The sequence below is a fragment of the Nuphar pumila genome, chromosome 16, assembly GCF_984573655.1.
Source record: "Nuphar pumila chromosome 16, dmNupPumi1.hap1.1, whole genome shotgun sequence".
NCBI lineage: Eukaryota > Viridiplantae > Streptophyta > Magnoliopsida > Nymphaeales > Nymphaeaceae > Nuphar > Nuphar pumila.
The window spans coordinates 64,065,078-64,070,001 of NC_143264.1; the positions used below are offsets into that span (position 1 = coordinate 64,065,078).

The 4,924-nt window shown below is 40.6% G+C and overlaps 1 pseudogene; it reads left to right on the forward strand.

Annotated features, from left to right (window-relative positions):
* The first annotated feature begins 3,273 nt into the window (after positions 1-3,273).
* Positions 3,274-4,156, forward strand: LOC149813370 (LOB domain-containing protein 29 pseudogene; annotated as a pseudogene).
* The last annotated feature ends 768 nt before the right edge of the window (positions 4,157-4,924 follow it).

Genomic DNA, 4,924 nt, shown 5'->3' on the forward strand with positions numbered 1-4,924 from the left:
GTGATGTAAATGTGATAAAAACAGGTTCAGTGGTGCTTTTATATTATTTTATATTTTTTCTCACTTTTATGTATTTTTTATATGTTTTTTATATTTATATGCTGATATTTTGCCGAGAAAAAAACCAGAAATTTCAAAAAACAAGATTTTCCTTTCTGAGATTTTCACGAGAACCAATTTGTGACATTGCTACGCCCACGCAAATGTTTTTGCGTGTGTGTGCTTGCACGTGCATGTTTTGTGCTTGTATAGTTGTAAATGGGTGCAGTCAGGAGAGAGAGAGAGAGAGAGAGAGAGAAAGTATTTAATTTAAGAAAAAGCTAAAGAATGCATTAACAAAGATATATCATATGATTATGAGGGTGTAAGTGGGTTGTAAATTAGTTGAACTCCCACATCATTTTCTTCCAAACAAGGAGAAAGAAGCAATTTTAACAATTTCAATTGAGTTATGTCTGCCTCCCTGTCGCCAAGATGAATGACTTCTGCTAGGAGCAAGTGGCCAACAAATACACATTTTTTAGAACCAATAGAGAATTAGTGTGGCTATCGGGTTCCAGAGAGAGATAAACAGCCCAGCCGCACTACTGTTCTGTGGGTTTTCTTCTGGTTCATAGCAGTTTAAATTACTAGAAAATGCTTCAAATTTAAAATTTGGTCTGTAGATGGTTGTCCAACTCATTGTTATTATTAATAATATCAGTTGGTAGAGATGGGTTACTAAAAGGGCCCAACATGCTGTGGCATAAGTGTAACACAATGAGGTACTATAAATTGATGCATATAATAATAAAAACTAGATGATACTTATGCCCAAGCCCTCGACCGGCTGTGACCAGATCTGGGCCACCTACATAATCACAAGACTACAAAGAAATAAAACTCTCTCTCTCTCTCTCTCTCTCTCTCTCTCTCTCTCTCTCTCTCTCTCTCTCTCTCTGCGCGAATGCATGCACAACACACATGCACATGTATATGGAGTTCATGCTGAACTACTGCTGGTAAATGTGCCAAACTAGCGGAGCTTGAACCGTTCAAGCTTGGCTAATTCTTGTAGCAAGCCGAACTAAGTTCGAGCTCATAATGCATGAACATGAGCTAAATGAGCCGAGCATAAAATATCATGTTTATCCAAAAGAAAAAATACATTGTTTGAGAGCTGGAAGTAATAGGATTATCAAAAAAACATTGTTTAAGAGTTGGAAGCAATAAGATTTTATCTCTTTGCTTGCAAACCAAATACTTCAATATTTTGTTCTATACTGTATTATATATGTAAATATATATGTAAAATATACTTATTATTACTTAATGAGCTTATACGAGCCGAGCCAATCCGAACTCAGGTGGTGGGGCCTAGAAATTGATGTCTTGCAGTATGGTCCACCCCTATTTCCCACCAAAGAGCCTACTGCTTCGGCCTTGGATGTGTGCCCGCCTTAAGCTGACCCTCTTAGCCTAAAGGTGTGTGGAGCCGAGTTCATGTTTGGTTTTTATAAGTTTGAATGAGCACTTTACAAGCTGAGCCATGAACGGTCAGGCTTGTTTTTCATCCCTAAAATTAGGGGTGGCAAAACCTGACCCGATCCGCCAACCCGCCTCTTAGCCGGGTTCGGGTTTGGCTTAAACGGGTTCGTGTCGTAAACGGGTCGACCCGCCTAACCCGTTTATTAGACGGGTCGGGTTCGTGTTAAGGGTATGCCAACCCGCCAACCCGGCTGACCCGTTTAATAAATGGGTTAGGCGGGCGGGTCAACCCGTTTACCCGAACCCGACCACCCGCAACCCGTATGTATTTAATTATCTAACCCTAATTTCTTAAAGTGTAAAGACATCAGTCCTTCCTACCCGGCCACAGCCGAGAGCCGAAGAGTCGAAGACCTCTTGTCTGAGTCCTCTTCACCTCGTTGTCATCACGATTCAACGCACAGGCGCACACCACCACCCTCTTCTCTCCTCCCTCTTGTTCCTCCTCTTGGTTTGGCACCACCCTCATTCGCTCCCTCCCTCCTTCATCAGCTCCCTCTTGTCCTTGCCCCCTTTCTTCTCTCACCTCACCTTCTCATCTTTTTCCCTAAATCCTTTCAATTTGGGTTGAAGCTTCCAATGGAAACGATGATAGCTTCTACTCTGAGCAATACAGCTTCAAGGTAGACCGAACGCTTTCTCCTTTGGTGACCAAACCCATTTTTTTCTCAAGTCCCTTGTGCTATTTTTGTGTGTTCCCTCTAGGTACTTGAGTTGGATGGGAGGAGAAATGGAAGATGGTATGGATACAATAGGTAGGGATTCTACGGCAGCATCCCATCAATGGGAATTGATGGAATCCAAGCACCAACAACTAAGATTGAGCCCCAACGACAACAACCATAATCTGGATTACCATGACCATCTCGACTTGCTTCCAGAGGCCGGCCTTCGAAGCAAAGCCTTCCAAGCAGACAACTGAAGCCCTTTCTTCCAGGCAGTACCATACTTTCTATATAAAATTCATAGGCGCAAACTTTATTTCGTCAATTTGACCCCATGCATGGAAGCAGTCAGCGTATTCCATTTAGTAGGGACTGTACCTTAAGTAAACAGGTGCCCGTGTCGTGTAAACGGGTCGCGTTGACCCGATCTGTTTATTAAACGGGTTAAGCGGGTCGTGTCGGGTTACCCGTTTAATAAATGGGTCGGGTTCGTGTTTGCCACAGCCGACCCCTTTAATAAACGGGTCGGGTTCGTGTTGAGGTATGCTGACCCGCCAACCCTACCCGATTGTCATCCCTACCTAAAATATAGACAAATAAATATATAACTATTGAGAGAGAAAGAGAGAGAGAGTTGTCATTGCTATTTTGTTTGATTCTCATATGGAATCTCCTCAATATGGGATAACCTTTTACTGATTTAATTTTATGTCAAATTAGAGTGAATAAAAACATTACAAATGTAGCCGCGGTTGTGTATCATGAAAACCTAAGCATCACAATATACATCAAAGAAAAGAAATAGCCATACATTTATAATAACTCAAGAGGGGTTGGGGTGATATATGTTAGCTCTTTTGTTGTTTAAGGCCCTTCGAATGGAATCTCATAAGCAAGTTTTTAAATATATAAGGTCCAAAGAGGGTTTTTCTAGTAAAAAATGAAACGTGTAGGCCACTAGGGAGACAAACCTAAATTAATAATTCACTACAATAGAAACCACACCCTTTACATTCTAGTGATTATAAAACTTGTTGGTGCCCCCCCTCTCCCTCCTAGGCTTCAAGTCCCAAGGGCTAGGATGACAGGTTTTGGATCCCCCTGCGGAGCTTGCAAGTTCTTGAGAAGGAAGTGCGCCAAAGGATGTGTATTCGCACCATACTTCTGTCACGAGCAAGGTACCACACATTTTGCAGCCATACACAAGGTGTTTGGTGCTAGCAATGTCTCTAAGCTCCTCATGCACATTCCAGTGTCCGATCGGTCCGAGGCAGCCGTGACGATATCGTACGAAGCTCAAGCTCGGCTCCAAGATCCAATTTATGGCTGTGTAGCTCATATCTTTGCTTTACAACAACAGGTTCATTAGCTTACATTGCACACTTTTGATGGAATCCTTTTATGTTTTTGTTGGTCTTTTCATACTTCTTGAGCATGAAAGTTCCTCTTAGTTTTCATAAGTGAATGTCATATTTTTAATGTCCAAGTGCTTGTAGTATCTTAATTTTGGTCCATGACTAACAAGTTGGTGTTTTCCTTTTTAGGTTGCAAATTTACAAGCACAGCTAGTCAGCCTCAAGGCACAATTGGCCCAAGGCCTAGTCAATAACAACACTTCAAACCCTCATCAAGATAATTTCAGTAGTGACTATTCACAATTCCCTTACGGGCCTTACCCACAAGATTCAAAGAACATGTACAACTTGGAAGCCCTCAGAGTGGCCCACTTGCTTTCAAATCCTAATGAAAACTGTGGGGCCTTCTATAATGGACCAATGGAGCACAACAACACCATTGGAAGTTCCTCCGCAAGCATGAATGAGGAATTACAGCACTGCGATCATCTTTCTCAGACCATGGATACCCTTGCAATGCAAATGGACACAAAGAAGTTATTATACCAAGAGATGGACAATTGGGAGGAGCTGCAATACTTGCCTGTTGCCTTTCTTCAGAATTCATGATGCTGTAATGATATCAGTGGTCACATTTTTATCCACATAGAGCCTATTGGTCCACTACAATGGGAAAATTGGTTATATATGGAGGGAAGCAATGAATGAATGAGTCATTGGAAAATTTGGTCCACTACAATGGATACTTATATATTAAATGTTTTATCCCTAGAAAAATAAGAAGGCTGGTATAGAATTTTGCACAAAGAACAAGGCTGATATCGATTAGCATTCTTATACCCGCGTCAGTTTTAATTTTTGTTTGATTCTAGCAAACATAGTCCGTTTTTAAATCTTGTAAACATAAATAACTCATATTCTATATGTTCTTTTCATATTGAAGTTGAATTGTGGAAAAAATATTCTTAGGTTGAAAATTGAATCGGTCGATTGCATCCCACAAGTGCTCAAATAGCTCTTACTTCTATGGATTAAAAAAAAAGATGTTGACATTCCTTTTCAAATTCTTAAAAAAAAGAAGTGCCAAGTTGGCATCCTTACTACTGCACAACCTTGTTAGTCAGCATCAGTAACTCGATTTAACTCATGGAGTTGAAAGCCATGATTGATTCCATATGAAATAGATTTTTATCCATTTTTGTAGCCCAGTCCTAGCCCAGCCCTGACTGCAGCAAACAGTTTGATTTGTCCATATGAAATAGATTTTTATTAATAATTGTAGCCATTTTTTATTTTATCTCAAAAAAAAAAAATTCGGGGGCGCTGCCCCCAAACCCCAGACTCACACTAATTTTTTTTTTTTTTGCTACACCCCTG